Raw genomic sequence first — 18,550 nt, forward strand, 5'->3', positions numbered from 1 at the left:
CTGAAGCAAGTTAGCACGCACACGTGCATTCCCTTCTTCAGGGATTAAACCCTGGTCTGCTGCATTGCAGGCAGATTCCCAACCATCTGAGCCACGAGGGAAGCCCGTAAGTATTTTAGGCTTTTCCAACTCAATGGTATCTGTCGTAACCACTGCATTTGCCTGTCACTGTAGTGTGAAATCAGCCATAGATGATATGTAAAAGTACAGGTTTGACTGTACTTCAATAAAACTTTACAAAAGTAGACATCAGGCTGTATTTGGCCGGCATGCATGCCAGGTCACTTCAGTCGTGTCTGACTCTTTGTGACCCTATGGACTGTAGCACTCCAGGCTCTTCTGTCCATAGGATTCTCCAGGCAAGAATACTGGAGTGAGTTTCCATGTCCTCCTCCAGGGGATTTGGTTGGCCCTTGTTCTAGATATTCTAGAATCACTCACTTTACTCTGACTGTATAAACTAGCCATTCAATCTCCCATCCTGATTCTGGCATAATGTTGAGTTGTTACACTGAGCTTTGAATACAATGAAGACAATTTCAGACATCACTAATTCTCATCTGACTATGAAACTGTATTTGATGTCTTTATTTTCCTGCTATATGTATAATAAAAAAATCATTTATACCCCTGCTTTTAAAATTTATCCCATGTTTACATTGTTATTTTATTTTGGTAGTTTCCATAAAAATGCATCCCTTAGCTTTGGCTAGGGTTTACTGGTTTTAGCCCTTAAGTTTTAGTTATTTCCCACTTTGAGTTCTTTTACTATGTGGGGTGTGTGTGTGTGTGTGTGTGTGCGTTCACTCAGTAGCTCAGTCATGTCCGAATCTTTGTGACCTCCATGGACTGTAGCCAGCTAGGTTCATCTGTCCATGGAAATTTTCCAGGCAAGAATACTGGAGTGGGTTGACATTTCCTAATCCAGGGGTTCTTTCTGACCGGTGGATCAAACCTGCGTCTCTGGCATGTCCTGCATTGGCTGGACGATTCTTTACCACTGTGCTACCTAGGAAGCGCCTTGCTGCGTGGTGAACACTCTTAAATTTTCTGACGTGTTGTTGTTGTTTTTGCTTAGTCACTAAGTCGTGTCTGATTCTTGCAATCTCGTAGACTGTAGCCCACCAGTCTCTTTTGTCCATAGGATTTTCCAGGAAAGAATACTAGAGTGGATGCCATTTCCTTCTCCAGGGAGCTTCCTGACCCTGGAGTCGAACCCACATCTCCTGCATTACAGTCAGATTCTTTACTGCTGAGCCACCAGTGAAGCCTTTCTGACTTATGCTATAGCATAAAAACAGCCTTCCAAAGATGATTTATCATAAATATTTCTCCATAAAAGTGTATGGATGAATTTATAATGCCCCTGGCTGAAATGGACAATTTCAGGATGAATGTGGCTGAAGCCATCACCACTGAAAAATGAGGCCAAGTTTTTTTGAAGAGCTTTCAATTGTAGAATTTAAATGTGATGGTTTTGAATTCTTAATGTGAGTAAACACACCAAAACAAATGCAACATAATAGCCAAAAGTTTTCAAAGACAGAAAGGCCTAGAGCCACTGAAGAAATGTTTTCCTCTGGTTGTGGATACTCTGGGTTGCTACACGTGTTAAGTGGCTAAGTTACAATTTTGCTATGGGAACTGAGACTTGACCTTTGATATATTTACATATTTACCCCTAGCATTGTATTAACAAGCTTTTGAATTTACCCTGTGTTTGTAAGTGGCTTTGTTTTAGGCTTTCAAGGAGATTAACTTGAAAAGATCCCTTAGGAGGTTGAAAGCAGAAAGCTTAATTGCTTTCAGTCTCATTCCCTGCTAGCATCAGAGTTTACTTCTGTAGAATCAGTGTGTTAATGATGCTTTTTGAGGATAGGCAATGAATTCCCATATAGAGAGTACTCCTTGCTTAGCTATTTGTATTGGTTGATTAAAACTTTGTCTTCACAGCCTCTAAGCAGGTAGATTTTCTGTGGTTTGTCAGAAAGCAAGGGAAGAAAAGCAATAGTTCAGTGAGTAGCCGTAAGTGAGAAATAACCATCATTAATTCTTTCACCTTCTTCATTACATCGAATTCAAATATGGGTGCATCAACAAACTACTGTCATTTCTACTATTGTTTCATCATTGTGCTTGTACAAGTTAAATCAATTAAGCTATTCTTTATGATTATGCAGATTTGAGTATTCTGTATAACATGAACCGTTAGGCTTATGAAGCCCCTACAAGATTTCAGGGTACCAAAACTCAAAGGACTCACATAGACGAGATTGGAAATGAAAGGAATTGACATTTATGAAGCACTTCCTGTTCTGGGCTGTATGGTGGATGCTTTATATATGCAATCTCATATAATCCTCATAAGATTCTCCACAGGACAGATGAGGTTAATGAATTTTCCCCAGTCCCACAGTTAGTTACTAATTATTTGAACCTAACTCTAGATAACTCTAGAATCACAGAATTCTTTTTTTAAAAAGCTGTTTTTGCAGATTTCTAGTTCAGCAAATAGTTGTTACATTTTTATCAAATCGCTCAAAGTTTCCATAAAATATTCCATGAAATTTTGACTTTGGTATTTTCAAAAACATTTGGAAATACTGAAATTACCATCTGGATATCCTTCAGGAGTGAAGTCCATTTTTCTCAGATTTTATAGCAGTTAATGAAATATAAGGGTCTGGTCAGAATAAAGTAAAAATGAAAGTGTAAATGCAAAGCAAGAGAGAGTTGAAATAAAGGCCTTGGTTCCTTCAGTGGCATTTTCCTCCCATTTATATACATTGCTGTAAGTTGGTGTCTACATTGCAGATACCAAAAACTTTTTGTTTTTGTTTCCGTTTGACAACAAAGAAATTAAAATGCTGATATTCCTATTATGCAACTTTTCACATGAGCAGTTACAGTACAGGGTCAAAATCTGACTGCAATGCCTTTTTAAAGCACAGTAAAGAGGTGTTTTAATAGGAAATGTAATAGAGCCAGATTATTCTGGGTTGTAATTCTTTGTATTACAACCTGCTCCATTTAAGTTACCTACTGCCCCCTGCAGGCATTTAAGTTTCCCTCCCATAAAATAGAATTGTTCCTTCAAATGAAATGTGCTTTATTTCTTAGAGGAATAAAATTGTGTTTCCATACACTAAATAAAATAAAAAGAGAAATTGTATTGTAATGATTTGTTGGAGGGATTACCAGATTCCAAAGACTAACCTTAGCTTCTCAGTTTCTGAAACCGAGTTGTAATATCATTTTAACATTGATTAGATTCAATGGAATGAATTTCCAGTATATGAACTCATAAGAAATTGATCTATGAACTAGAATCCCTGTTTATTATGTTTCTATTGGATGCAGATTTTTTCCTAGGTACTAAAATTTTTATGTCTTCATTGCAAGGAAACCTCCTTCCAGTATCTTGGTGACTGGATGCTATGGCCAGTCCAGAGAGTTGAGGTGGATCCCCACTCAAAATTTGATTTGGATTTCCAAACTGATCATCACACACACACATACACATACACCAAGAACGTATGGAAAGGTTTATTATTCCCATAATGAAGCTTTCTGGGGAGAGCAGTACAGGTCTCTCAAGCTGATCTGAAATGTCTTGAAAGAACTGTGAAAGGAGGGAGACCAGCTTCGAGTTTTTGTGGTGGTTAGGGGCTGAGGCTTGGAGTGAGGGTTTTAGTGCATGATTTACACTTTCTGTTGGTGACAAAGCACCTAGGCTTTCTTATCAGCATGCCCAGATGAGAGACAGAAGGGGAAGAGGGAGGGGTAAGGCATAAAAGAAATCTGTATTCAAACATGAAGCAGACTGGTATGTTGGGTCCAAACAAAGATTGTTTAGTGAACATGAAATTAGTGCAACATGCAGTGAATACTTGTGAAGTGGATCATATAAAATAAGGCAGTGAAGTCTAAGCAGAATCCTGTCCCACAACAGCACAAACCCTTCTGGCTTCCATAATGTCAGGCTTTTATGTCTCTACCTTTTGATCACTGTTGGGAGAAAAAAAATCTACAAATTCTTGTTCTTTCCTTCTGTTCATGATATTTTCCCTGAAAACATTCTTTGATATTAGAAAATTTGGTAAGCTTTCTGACAAATCCAGTCCTTCTTGATTTTTTAGCCTGAGATTCAACTTACCTTTTTGATGATTTCTTCAGATCAATAAATTTCATCTTTTGTGGAGATAAACTATTTTAACTCATAGTATTTTAAGAAAATTTTACTGTTCACTATCTGCAATCACTTTCAATTATTTCTCTAAACTGAATGATAGTGAATCTTCTATTGTTTATAAAGTCTCATCTTCTATCCAGAACACTGACCTTATTCTTCCATATCATCATTTAAAAGGAAAATAATATGAATAAGGTGGTATATTGGTCACAGCAGAGAAAATTGCTATAAATGATGGTTTAATGGATGGATAGGACAGTAGCAAAGTTGAGATCAGTTCTGAATGACTGTAGACAACAGTTCTGTGTCTCTGCTGAGGAGAGATCAAAAAAATATACACAGAGAGAATATTCAGAATACACCTGAAAAGATGAGGAGAATTGGGAGGAAACCTTTTAAAAGTTTATTTTTAAATTTGCTCATAAGAAGGATAAACTACCTTCTATGCTTGCAATAGTCTAGACCAGTGATTCTTGATCTACTTGGAGTCATAGGTCTGTGGGAGACCTGATGAAAATCCTTGATGGAGAGAAAAACTCACATGAAGCAACATTTATTTGCCTTGGACCTATAATGTAAACTGTTATTCCATACTAACCTTATCTTGCATGATAGATAAAAAGATATTCCAAAGGGCAAGAGTTTGTTTCATAAGCTACTTAGTCTGCAGTGTTTCCTTACTGGCTGGCTCAGTTTGTGAGTTTTCCAGTTTGTCTCTGAACCTGGCTTTGTGTTTAGTTATGCCCCATTTATGGAACTGACATATGAGATGGACAGTCTTAGATTTTTATGACTATGTTGAAGATAAAATAGCCCTTTAACCAGCATCAGATATACACATAATAATAACAACCTTTGATTGACTGGTTACTATGTACCAGACACAGTACAAAGCACAATCTCATGTAATCCTCTAACAACTTTTGATATGAGTATTAATCCCATCTCTTTGATGAGTAAAAATGAGACTTAGAAGGTTTAATAATTTGCCTAAGCATTTATTGATCATCCCTTGAATGTCTGATATTGTAGAGGAAGATACAAATTTAACAAAACATAGACTCAGTAAACTTTTAAAACTAAAAGTTTTCTTTTAATTAACTGCATTTTATTCATTTTTTCTTTTTATTTTTTTATTGAAAGATAATTGCTTTACAGAATTTTGTTGTTTTCTGTCAACCCTCAACATGAATCTGCCATAGGTATACATATATCCCCTCCCTTTTTAACCTCCCTCCCATCCCCCTCCCCATCCCACCCCTGTAGATTGATACAAAGCCCCTGTTTGAGTTTCCTGAGCCATACAGCAAATTCCCATTGGCTATCTATTTTACGTATGTTAATATAAGTTTCCATGTTACTCTTTCCATACATCCCACCGTCTCCTCTCCTCTCTCCTAAGTGCATTTTAAAATATATGTGTTTGAAATTATGACATGCAGTTGCCAGCCTTATGGTTTAATTATAACTCAAACTAATGGTATGGACAGTCAACTTCTTCCAAAACTCTACGGGTGTTCATTTAAACAATGATATATTCCATCATAAGACTCTGCTGATGATGGCATTCAAACAGAGTTGTTGAATTTGAGACAAAATAAAATCTGACTTAATGCAACATAATTTTTACAAGCCCCAAATTCATCTCCCTTGTTTGTACCTATATGAAGTAATTGATACAGCATAACTGTGTTGAAAAACAGAGACCTTACTCAGCCAACATTACCCTGCCAGTCCCTATAGTCAAGGCTATGGTCTTCCCAGTGGTCACATGTGGTTGTGAGAGCTGAACCGAAAAGAAGACAGAGCACCAAAAAATTGATGCCTTTGAACTGTGGTGCTGGAGAAGACTCCCGAGAGTCCCTTGGACCAGGGAGATCAAACCAGTCAATCTTAAGGGAAATCAACCCTGACTACTCATTGGGAGGACTGATGCTGAAGCTGAAGCTCCAGTATTTTGGGTCACCTGATGCGAACAGCTGACTCATTGGAAAAGTCCCTGATGCTGGGAAAGATTGAGGGCAGAAGGAGAAGAAGCTGTCAGAGGATGAGATGGCTGGATGATGTCACCAATGCAATGGGTATGACCTTAGATGATGAGGGACAGGGAGGCCTGGCGTGCTGCAGTCCAGGGGGTTGCAAAGAGTCATGACCGGGTGGCTGAACAGCAACCACAATGGTGACATTACATGTACTTCAAATAGATGTTACATTGCTGCCTCTTTATAGCTGTGAACATTTATGTACTTTCAAAATAACAAACTTCAAAAGAAAATAGAAGAAAAACTAATGCTTAGAGAGTTTCCTATTTATGTTTCAGTTCAGTTCAGTTCAGTCGCTCAGTCATGTCTGACTCTTTGCAACCCCGTGGACTGCAGCACACCAGGCTTCTCTGTCCATCACCAACTCCCAGAGGTTGCTCAAACTCATGTCCATTGAGTCAGTGATGACTTCCAACCATCTCATTCTCTGTCATCCCCTTCGTCTCCTGCCTTCAATCGTTCCCAGCATCAGGGTCTTTTCAAATGAGTCAGTTCTTCCCATCAGGTGGTTGAATTATTGGAGTTATAGCTTCAGCATCAGTCCTTCCAATGAATATTCAGGACTGATCTCCTTTAGGATGGACTGGTTGGATCTCCTTGCCATCCAAGGGATTCTCAAGAGTCTTCTCCAACACCACAGTTCAAAGGCATCAATTCTTTGGTGCTCAGCTTTCTTTGTAGTCCAATTCTCACATCCATACATGACTACTGGAAAAACCATAGCTTTGACTAGATGGACCTTTGTTGGCAAAGTAATGTCTCTGCTTTTTAATATGCTGTCTAGGATGGTCATAGCTTTTCTTCCAAGGAGCAAGTGTCCTTTAATTTCATGTCTTCTAATTGCAGTCACCATCTGCAGTGATTTATGCTTACTGTTTTTTGAAATAGCATTGTGTAAAGACAATTTGGATTCTCTCCCATTATTCTTTTACATTTGAATATCATAGCACCTTTCCTCTAAGTATTATCACCAATATCTATCCATAACTTTGATACAGGTTTTAGAGTACTAGTGCTTTGTAGTAATTTGTCCTCTTTTGAAGATTAAAAAAAAAAACCTGAAGCATAAAAATGTTAAATATCTTTGTAAAATAATGATGCAATCAATGCTACACTTCTACCTACTTGGTTATAAAAGCTGAGTGATTTTGAAATCTAAAGATATGGACTGTATTACAGCCACTATTTTCTTTCCTACCTCTTTATGCTCCTCACCTTTCCTGATCTTTCAGAATAATTTGAAGTTCATAACATCCTCCCTTTCCTTTCTCTTTGACCTATGTATTCACCCATCTACTTGTCAAACAATTATTCTGAGTATCAAACACTAGAGATACAAAGATAAAATTATATCCCCTTTCTCAAGGTACTTAAATTAAATTCTAAGGGAAAGACAGATTTGGATACTATTGAAAAGTCCTTGGTAAATACATTGAAGTTCCAGGAAACACCATTGACCAAATCTGAGGGTTTGAGCTGGGCCCGTTAAGGAAGCCAAAAATCATGTGTATGACTGAAGTGTCTGATATGTTAGCACAAATGGTAGAAGTTGAAATGGAATAGCATGCCAGGATCAGCTCACTTACAGTGCCTTGTTATAGACCACAATTGGGAATTTAAATTTCATTGTGCATCACATTAACAGGATATAAAAACTGAAGAAGCTTCAGTGAGAGAGTGACCTGGTGATATACGCAAAGATCCCACTGGAAGCTAGATGGAGGCACGATGTACGACATTAACAGAAAAGGTGACAGGGAATTGGAGGGGACTTGAGGTCCCAAGGGGCTTTACAGATGGCTCAGTGGTAAAGAATCCACTTGCCAATGCAGGAGACATGGGTTCAATCCTTAGGTCTAGAAGATCCCTGGAGGAGGGCAAACCACTCCAGTGTTCTTGCCTGGAGAATCCCATGGACAGAGAAGCCTGGCAGGGTACAGTCCATAGAACCACAAAGAGTCAGACACAACTGAACATACACACACACATCTAATATGAAAGCTTGATGTTAATAACCAATAAGCACATGAATAATTTTCAACATCTTTAGTTGTTAGGTAAATTCAGATTGGACTTCCCTGGTGGCTCAGTGTTAAAAAAAAACCCACCTGTCAATGCAGGAGATGCAGGTTTGATCCCTGGGTCAGGAGGATACCCTAGAGAAGGAAAAGGCATCCCACTCTAGTGTTCTTGCCTGGGAAATCCCATGGATGGAGGAGCCTGTTGAGCTAACAATCCGTGGGGTTGCAAAAGGAGTCAGACATGACTTGAGTAACTGAGCATAGCACACACTAAGGTCCCAAACAGCTGCACTGAGAACGTAGCAGGGACATACAGGAAAGAGGTTAATTGAGGCAAATCTCCAGGATTCATAGATTGATGTTTTGTGGGGAGTAAGTGACATAGAGATAATTCTCACATTCTGGCTTGAGTTATAAAGTGGTGGTGGTGCTGTTAATCAGGATTGAGAATCAATTCATCTTTTTAATCTGTTGTGTTTTTGGTGCCACTGAACCATCGGAGGTGAACTGTGTAAAACCCAATTAGAGATGAGTCTAGTGCTCAGCAGGAAAGTCTGGTTGTAGCTAATTTAATGATTTAAGATCGTACAGGTGGTGGTTGAAGCTGTATGTATGAATGAGGTCATCAGTTTCTATATGAAAAATTAAAACTGAAAAGGGCCTAGAGTCTCCCCCAAGGAAGTACTGCAAACTCAGAATCAAAATGCAAACTCAGGTCTATCTGGTCCAAAGTCTATATTTGATGCCTTCTGAAAATCATCTCATGGTTACAGTTTATTTTCTCCAAGTAAAAGATGGGTGGGCATTTTGGTGCACACAGATGATAAAGACAGAACATTTGAGACCATTCAAGGAGCTATTTGTATTCTCAAATGAACATTTATTTGTTTAACTGATAAATAGATTGGTGTTCAACACTCTTGAGAACTTCATTTATTTTGAAAGTGAAAGAAAGTGAAAGTGAAAGACAATCAGTCATGTCTGACTCTTTGCGACCCCACAGACTGCCCATGGCATTCTCCAGGCTAGAATACTGGAGTGGGTAGTCTTTCCCTTCTCCAGGGGATCTTCCCAACCCAGGGATCGAACCCAGGTCTCCTGCATTGCAGGCAGCTTCTTTACCAGCTGAGCCACAAGGGAAGCCCAAGAATACTGGAGTGGGTAGCCTATCCCTTCTCCAGGGGATCTTCCCAACCCAGGAATCGAACCGGGGTCTCCTGCATTGCAGGTAGATTCTTTACGAACTGAAATATGAGGGAAGCCCTCATTTATTTTCTTTAAATCAAAAACCAAGTTCTTTCATGAGCTATCTATAACCTTCTAGTGAAGCAGTGATCCCAAATCCATTCTAGATAAATCTTCATGGAAAACCTGAAAAGCATAAAAGAAAAAAAATCTCAGTAATATTTTTCCAGAAAGTGGATGCTCTTTTGGTTAAGTTATACATTAGACCCTGAGAATTTGTGGGGACAGATAGTATGAATGACTCTGTAATTCATTTCAAAGATGACTTTTGAAGAAAGAACTGATAGGTGATATTCAATACTCTACAGAGGAGAGAAATACTTAACAAAACTTAATGTTGGTGAAGTTTTGGTCTAAAGCTGTGGCCTTTGGTTTGTATGACATTCTATTCTGACAAGCCAGGAATCACCTCCCCCCCCCCCCACCCCTGAGTTTTATGGTATTATTAACATAAACAAAATTGTGCAGTAGCCCTCTCTTCATTTTCTTTGCTGGGCAGCCTGGCGTTGGGATTGCAGACTCTGATGGCCAATAGGGCTGCTCTTTCCACAAAGGCTTTGGGGTTCTTGAAGGAGATGTTGTGAGCAGTCCTGGCACTGGAAGACGTTACACATCAGCAGCACTTCAAGCTCCTTGAGGTTGTGGACCAGGAACTTCCGGAAGCCACTGGGCCACAAGCGCTGTGTTTTCTTGTTGCTCCCGTAACCATGTTGGACATCAAGATCTTTGGCCATTGACTCTCCTGCTCACCCTGTTGTCAGTGCCTCTGGGTTTCTGCTGGTTCTGTTTAATTTTGACATATCAGTCTGACTGTTGCTGGATGAGCTCCTTGGTCCTCTTTTTGACCCTGATTTTGGGCTTCAGGAAGGGTCTGAGAGCGGCAGTAATGCCAGGCAGGAGATGGCTGCCATTCCTAGGCAGCCCCGAGAAAGACAGGGGAAATCTCCTCTTTGAACCACAGAAAAATAAATGGAAATACAGTTACTCTTTTACAATTGTTTCACCTTTATCATTTTTTCAGGAAAGTAATTTATGCTGTACATCTACCCTCTTTTGCAAAGAATTATTACCTAGGCAGGAAATTTCCTTGGTTTTTAGGTTGCCATGGGGAAATCACCCAAGAGTGAAGCTCCTAGTGTGAGTCTTACTTTGTGGGAAGTGTCTGCAGACTTAACCCTTGGGCCCCATGACAGTCTCTGCTGCTGCATCACATAAGTCGTGTCCGACTCTATGCGACCCCATGGAAGGCAGCCCACCAGGTTCCTCCATCCCTGGGATTCTCCAGGCAAGAACACTGGAGTGGGTTGCCATTTCCTTCTCCAATGACAATCTCTAGGTTATGGCAATTGCATTAGGTTTATATGACTATCCACCTCTGAGATTACTAAAGTCATTGCAGTTCCCACAATATTTTTTTTTTTTTTTTTTTTTAGCCTTCATGAAAACTGTGTCAATGCAGGAATAAAGGTTATAACTGGGTGGGACCTTGATCACCATCAGCACCTTACAAATTTCAGAAGACTTTGAGTTAGAAAATATGACAGAGGTAAAGTATAATCTTTTAATAGGATCTAGAGTGGTAAGGCCCAGTTTAATTTTGTAATCAGTGACTTGACAAACAGTGCAGTCAACTCACAGCAATTTGTTTATTGGGCATAGAACAAATGGGAAACATCTGTGTATAAAAAAAAGAAATGAATTTGTTCTTCATATAAGAACTAGGTCTTTTGCTTTTCTCCCTCATTTTTTTCCTAAGTGTCTCCTCTAAGCTAGGACTAGCTTGGCACTAGAGAGACAATGAAGACCTGATATTCTAATGGAATATCTGACAAAGTATATATAAGCAGAAACAGCTGAAAATTATCATAAGTTTTGTGAAGGAAATTTACATGAATCTGAGAGAAGGAAATATACTCATTACTATTACATGGGGTGTTCAGGAGGGCTTCTCTGGGCATGTGGCATTTAATCTAACACCTGAAGGGTAAAACAGGAACCAGCTTTGTGAACTGTGTGCTTCATGGAAGGAACAGTCTGTGCAATGGCCCTGGGGCAGCTTGTGTAGCTACATAGCTGCTGTGGACTTTTACAAAGTCTCTCTCTCTCTTTTTTTTTTCCTTGACAGAATCATACCAATCACTCCTTTATAATATTATGTTAATTATAAATATGGGTATCTGGGATCCTGGGATTGGATAATAAAAGTTTATGCATTTTACTACCTTCAGGAAATGTTGCTCCTGTGTCCTCTCCTAGACCTGAATCATTATATCATTACACAGATTTCAGGGGTAGTGGAGAGAGATCTGTAAACTTGGAATGAAATTTATTTTCTCTGTTCTCAGCACAGAACAGGCCTGGTAATGTTCAGTGCACCCATGTGCTATGCAAATCTTTGCCCTTTTTTGGGGGGGGGTAATTAATCTATATATTTTAATTGGCAGATAATTATAATACTGTGGTGATTTATGCCATACTTTGACATGGATCAGCCACAGGTGCACATGTGTCCCCACATCCTGAATCCCCCTCTTATCTCCCTCCTCACCCCACCCCTCTTGGTTGTCCCAGAGCACTGGCTTTGAATGATCTGTTATGCATTGAACTTGCACTCATCATCTATTTTACATATGGTAATATACATGTTTCAGTGCTATTCTCTCATATCATCCCACCCTTGCCTTTTCCCACAGAGTCTGAAAGTCTTCTTTACATCTCTGTCTCTTTTGCTGCCTTGCATTTAGGATCGTCTTTATCATCTTTCTAAATTCCATATATATTCCTTAATATACTGTATTGATGTTTCTCTTTCTGATTTACTTCACTCTGTATAATAGGCTCTAGTTTCATCCACCTCATTAGAACTGACTTAAATGTGTTAATTTTTATAGCTGAGTAACATTCCATTGTGTATATGTACCACAACTTCCTTATCCACTTGTCTGCCACTGGACATCTAGGTTGCTTCCATGTCCTAGCTGATGTAAACAGTGCTGCAGTGAACATTGGGGTACACATGTCTTTTCAGTTCTGGTTTCTTTGGTGTGTATGTCCAGCAATGGGATTGCTGGGTCATATGGCAGTTCTACTTCAGGTTTTTTAAGGAATCTCCACACTGTTCTCCATAGTGGCTGTACCAGTTTGCATTCCCACCAATGGTGTAAGAGAGTTCCCTTTTCTCCACACCCTCTCCAGCATTTATTGTTTGTAGACCTTTTTGATGGCAGCCATTCTGACAGATGTGAGATGATACCTCATTGTGGTTTTGATTTGGATTTCTCTAATAAGGAGTGATGTTGAGCATCTTTTCATGTGTTTGTTAGCCATCTGTATATCTTCTTTGGAGAAATGTCTGTTTAGTTCATTGGCCCACTTTTTTATTGGGTTGTTTGCTTTCCTGGTATTGAGCTGCATGGGCTGCTTGTGTATTTTTGAGATTAATTCTTGGTCAGTTTCTTCATTTGCTATTATTTTTCTCCCATTCTGAAGGCTGCCTTTTCACCTTACTTATAGTTTCCTTCATTGTACAAATGCTTTTAAGTTTAATTAGATCCTATTTGTTTATTTCTGTTTTTATTTCCATTACTCTCTGAGGTGGTTCATAGAGGATCTTGCTGTGATTTATGTCAGAGAGTGTTATGCCTACGTTTTCCTCTAAGAGTTTTATAGTTTATGGTCTTATATGTAGATCTTTAATCCATTTTGAGTTTATTTTTGTGTATGGTGTTAGAAAGTGTTCTAGTTTCATTCTTTTACAAGTGGTTGACCAGTTTTCCCAGCATCACTTGTTAAAGAGATTGTCTTTTCTCCATGCTATATTCTTGCGTCCTTTGTCAAAGATAAGGTGTCCATAGGTGTGTGGATTTATCTCTGGGCTTTCTATTTCATTCCATTGATCTATATTTCTGTTTTTGTGCCAGTACCATACTGTCTTGATGACTGTAGCTTTGCAGTATAGTTTGAAATCAGGAAGGTTGATTCCTCCAGTTCCATTCTTCTTTCTCAAGAAGAGTTTTTTGGTGTTTTGTTTTTTTTTTTTTCCCCCATACACATAGTGTAATTATTTGTTCTAGTTCTGTGAAAAATACTGTTGGCAGCTTCATAGGGATTGCACTGAATCTATAGATTGCTTTGGGTAGTATACTCATTTTCACTGTATTGATTCTTACAATCCATGAATTTCTTCATCTGTTTGTGTCATCTTTGATTGCGTTCATCAGTGTTTTACAGTTTTCTATATATAGGTCTTTTGTTTCTTTAGATAAATTTACTCCTAAGTATTTTATTCTTTTCATTTCAATGGTGAATGGGATTGTTTCCTTAATTTCTCTTTCTGTTTTTCCATTGTTAGTGTATAGGAATTCAAGGGATTTCTGTGTCTCAATTTCATATCCTGCAGCTGTACTATATTTGTTAATTAGCTCTAGTGATTTTTCTGGTGACATCTTTAGGGTTTTCTATATAGAGGATCATGTCATCTGCAAACCATGAGAGTTTTACTTCTTCTTTTCCAATCTGGATTCCTTTTATTTCTTTTTCTCCTCTGATTGCTGTGGCTAGGACTTCCAAAACTATGTTGACTAATAGTGGTGACAGTGGACACCCTTGTCTTGTTCCTAATTTTAGAAGAAATGCTTTTAGTTTTTTGCCATAGAGAATAATGTTTGCTGTGGGTTTGTCGTATATAGTTTCTATTACACTGAGGTATGTTCCTTCTATGCCTGCTTTCTGGACAGTTTTGATTGTAGCTGGGTGTTGAATTTTCTCAAAGGCTTTCCCTGCATCTATTGAGATTTGTTAATTTGTTAATATGGTGCATCATATTGATTGATTTGCAAATATTGAAGAATGCTTGCATCTCTGGGATAAAACCCACTTGGTCATGATGTATGATCTTTTTAATATGTTGTTGGGTTCTGTTTGCTAGGATTTTGTTGAGTACTTTTGCATTTATGTTTGTCAGTGATATTGGCCTGTTGTTTTCTTTTTTTGTGGCATCTTTTTTCTGGTTTTGGTATTAGGGTGCTGGTGGCCTCACAGAATGAGTTTGGGAGTTTACCTTCCTCTGAAATTTTCTGAAAGAGTTTGAATAGGATAGGTATTAGCTCGTCTCTAAATTTTTGGTAGAATTCACCTGTGAAGCCATCTGGTCCTAGGCTTTTATTTGTTGTGAGATATTTTTATTATAGGTTTGATTTCTATGCTTGTGGTGTTAAGCACTGTTAAGATTTCCTATTTATTCCTGGTTCAGTTTTGGAAGGTTATAGTTTTATAAAGATTTGTCTGTTCCTTCCAGGTTGTCAATTTTATGGGCATTTTATTGTTCATGGTAGTCCCTTGTGATCTTTTTGTATTTCTGTGTTGTCTCTTGTGATTTCTCCATTTTCATTTATAAGTTTATTGATTTGATTCTTCTCCCTTTTTTTCTTGATGAGTCTGGCTAATGTCTTGTCTATTTTATTTATCTTCTCAAAGAACCAGCTTTTAGTTTTGTTGATTTTTGCTATAGTCTCCTTCATTTCTTTTTCATTTATTTCTGATCTGATTTTTGCCTTTTTTACCCTAGTTATTCTGCTGATCTGAAAGGAATAAATTTTATCTTTGTAGTAGTCCTTACCCTTATGCAGAATTGGACCAAGGTGTTTTTCTTTCAGCACATTTTGAGTCTTGGATCTGAGCAGCTTTTATGGCTTACTTGAACTCTTTCAGGTTGTTGCAGTGTTTCTATAAGGTTTGATACTCAGTGTTTATTAAATGACTAGACAGGGGAAAAAAGATGAATGAAATATAGATACCAAAATCTATGCCATATTTTAAACTCTCCCTATTTTGGTAAGTACATAGAGAAAGAATAACCAAGTGATACCAATAGGTACAGGGAAGGCTGTGAATAAAAGGGGATCAGTGAAATGAAGAAGCCCCATATGATTCTTTAAATCTGAATGAAATAATGATACTGGCCAAACACAAAGGATCTCATATAGAAGGCAGGACACAAAGCATCCTTAGGTCTTAAAGGGCCTCAGAGACCCATGGTATTCTCATAAGTCTTAGTCTCTAGAGGAAAGAGCAGCTATACCATAGCTGGATGCTAAAGGAGGCTGCAAACAGAGACTTAGCAGTCCACAACTTCCTGATTCTTATTTTGATTTGTCTTAAAAAGAAACCTGTATTCTGTTTTACTGACTTGTGGTTACCAAATGTCCATTATAAAAAGCTTATTTAAAAAAATAAATAAATTCCCTTTGCTTTGATTAGAGCCAAGGATGGTATCTTAATGATAGCACATCCTGAGAGTAGAAGCCTGATAAAGATGTAGTTTTATAAATGATAGTGCTTCCTTTAAGTTTATACTGGGAGGCATTACTGGGAAGCATGTTCCATGAAAGCACATTCTTACCCAAAGAGAACAGTCCCGCACCACCTGTTTGTCTGACTTGTTTCCCAAAACCTGGGAGTGGATCACTAGAGGATCCAGTGGTCCTCACTGTTGTGCAGAATTGGACCAAGGTGTCTTTCTTTCAACACAGTTTGAGTCTTGGATCTTAGCGGCTTTTATAGATTGCTTGAACTCTTTCAGGTTGTTGCAATGTTTCTATAAGGTTTGACACTCAGAACATGAAGACACAATATTCAAAAAGTGACACCTAAGTTTACCTAATGCAGATTCTTGCCTCATCAGAACTAAGACTGATTGAGAAACTGTGCTGAATTTCCTAAACTCTGGTTTGTATGCAACTTGGCAAGAGGGCGCAGACCCTGAAAGCTAAACCTCAGGGTACTGTGGGGCATGCAGCTTTCCTGCAAAGCTTGCCTTTGGCTGTGTGGCTTAAATAATGGTTTGGCTTTGCTTCTGTGTCTCTGACCTCTTCCAGGCAGTGAACATATTTCTTGATCCCTAACTAAAAGGAAAACACAGTGGGATTCAACTCTCATTGTTTTCACCTCTAATTGGGGGATTAAGACACACAGACATTTAAGGAAGGGAAAGAACAGTGAAGGTGCTAAGTAAGAATAAAAAGAGATCATCAGATGAAATGACATGAGGCAATCAATGATTATGTGCCAAGGATTGATATAAACTGTAGCTGAGGGGGTGGTTAGAGGGAGATGTGCCAGGATCCCAGAGTAGCCTGGGCAGGTGTCATGGATGAAGTCAAACTTGATTTGGGCCTTGGGTAGGCCAGTAGTTTGCAAACTTTCCTGCTCATCAGGGCCATCTGGGGAGGTTCTAAAGAAGGTCAACTAGACAGGCATAAAAGAGGAGAGAGGGTGCCTCTGAGAAGGAAAGGAAGTTTAAAGAATTAAAGCTTGTTTGGTTGCTGTAAAAAGTTAGTGTAGGAGGAGAAAAAAGAGAGAAGGCAGATAAGTCAGGTTTCATCTGATTTTTAAATAACCTCGTGTGCCAGGCCAAGGAAATTTGGAAACATATTTGACTCAGAATAGTAAGGTATTTTCAGCCATAGCACCTGACTCTCACAACTGGACAAGGATATTATAATTCCTCTGTATCACATAGCTCCTCACTTCCCACTTCCACTCCCTGCTTCAAAGCTTAACAGAAATTAGGTGTAGATATGTGCTAATATGGGCTTCCCAGGTGGCACTAGAGGTAAAGAATCCTCCTGCCAATGCAGGAAACATGAGACATGGGTTCAATCCCTGTGTCAGGAAGATCCCCTGGAGAAGGGCATGACAACCCACTCCAGTATTCTTGCCTGGAGAATCCCATGGACAGAGGAGCCTGGTGGGCCACAGTCTATCAGGTCACAAAGAGTCTGACATGACTGAAGCGGCTGAACACGCATGCATGTATGTGCTAATACTTCCCCACTTTCTCATTCTCTCAGATACAGGATTCCCGTGGTTACTATGGGAATGTGGTGATTCATACAAAAGTAGTGCTGTGTGGGAATCTCCCGAGTAACACTCAGCAGGGGGCACCCTTGAGGCAGCTAAGCTAGCATCCCCAACACAGGGCACTCTCATCCTGTTTACCTAGGATGAGGGGACTCTTGCACTGGTCTGCCCTGAATCACAGAGATATTTTCACTATGGCTTGGATCCACTTGTCACTTTGGTTTTTTCTAGTGTCTCTCTGCTTCTTTTTCTTTCTCCTTGTTTGAAAGATGTGCACAGGTAATGTTTCAATCATATCGTAGCTTAGTGGGCTGAGATCGGTTTGATGGATGAATGGATGGATGATAGCTAGCTAGCTAGAGTTTGTTTTTTTTTTTTTTAAGGAGCCCATCTAATAGGATGGAAATGATTCTGTTTCCCCCTGGCATTTCATAAGATTCTTTGCAAATAAAATTCTATTAGATCTTAAGATAAATGTTACACTGTGCATGTGTGCTAGATGGCTTCAGTTGTGCTTGTTTCTTTGTGACCCTATGGACTCTAGCCCACCAGCCTCCTCTGTCCATGGGGTTCTCCAAGCGAGAATACTGGATTGGGTTGCCATGCCCTCCTCCAGGGAATCTTCCTGACCCAGGGATCCTGCCATCTACTCTCACTCAGCTTACTAGCACTGAATAGCCACAAGCTAGACAGGGCAGTCTTTTGCCCAAACCTCAGTGATGTGGGGGCTTGAACCCTGCTACTTCATCCACTGAAATAGGGAATCTAGGATTTATTAGAAACCAAGAGTCAGAAAACATTTCCTCTAATTTTTGTGTCGTCCTTGATAGGATAGTTTGCCATTCCCTTCTCCAGTGGACCACATTTTGTCAGAACTCCCCACCATGTCCTGTCTGTCCTGGGTGGCCCTACATAGCATGGCTCATAGTTTCATTAAGTTAGACAAGACTGTGGTCCATGTGATCAGATGGTTAGTTTTCTGTGATTGTGGTTTTCATTCTGTCTACCCTCTAATGAAGAAGGATAAGAGGCTTATGGAAGCTTCCTTATGGGAGAGATTGACTGAGGGGAATACTGGGTCTTGTTCTGATGGGAGGGCCCATGCTCAGTAAATCTGTAATCCAATTTTCTGTCGATGGGCAGAGCTGTGTTCCCTCCCTGTTATTTGACTTGATGCTAAACTATGGTGG

At 39.2% G+C, this 18,550-nt stretch overlaps 1 protein-coding gene and 1 pseudogene across 1 annotated transcript in view; one reads left to right on the forward strand and one right to left on the reverse strand.

Moving 5' to 3' along the window:
* FAR2 (fatty acyl-CoA reductase 2) overlaps positions 1 to 18,550 on the forward strand; it is a 183,458-nt gene that overhangs the window by 55,137 nt on the left and 109,771 nt on the right. The gene's annotated exons all lie outside the window — the stretch shown is intronic.
* LOC133043097 (large ribosomal subunit protein eL32-like) overlaps positions 9,946 to 18,550 on the reverse strand; it is a 47,421-nt pseudogene continuing 38,816 nt past the window's right edge.

This window comes from Dama dama, chromosome 22, assembly GCF_033118175.1.
Source record: "Dama dama isolate Ldn47 chromosome 22, ASM3311817v1, whole genome shotgun sequence".
NCBI classification, from domain to species: Eukaryota; Metazoa; Chordata; class Mammalia; order Artiodactyla; family Cervidae; genus Dama; species Dama dama.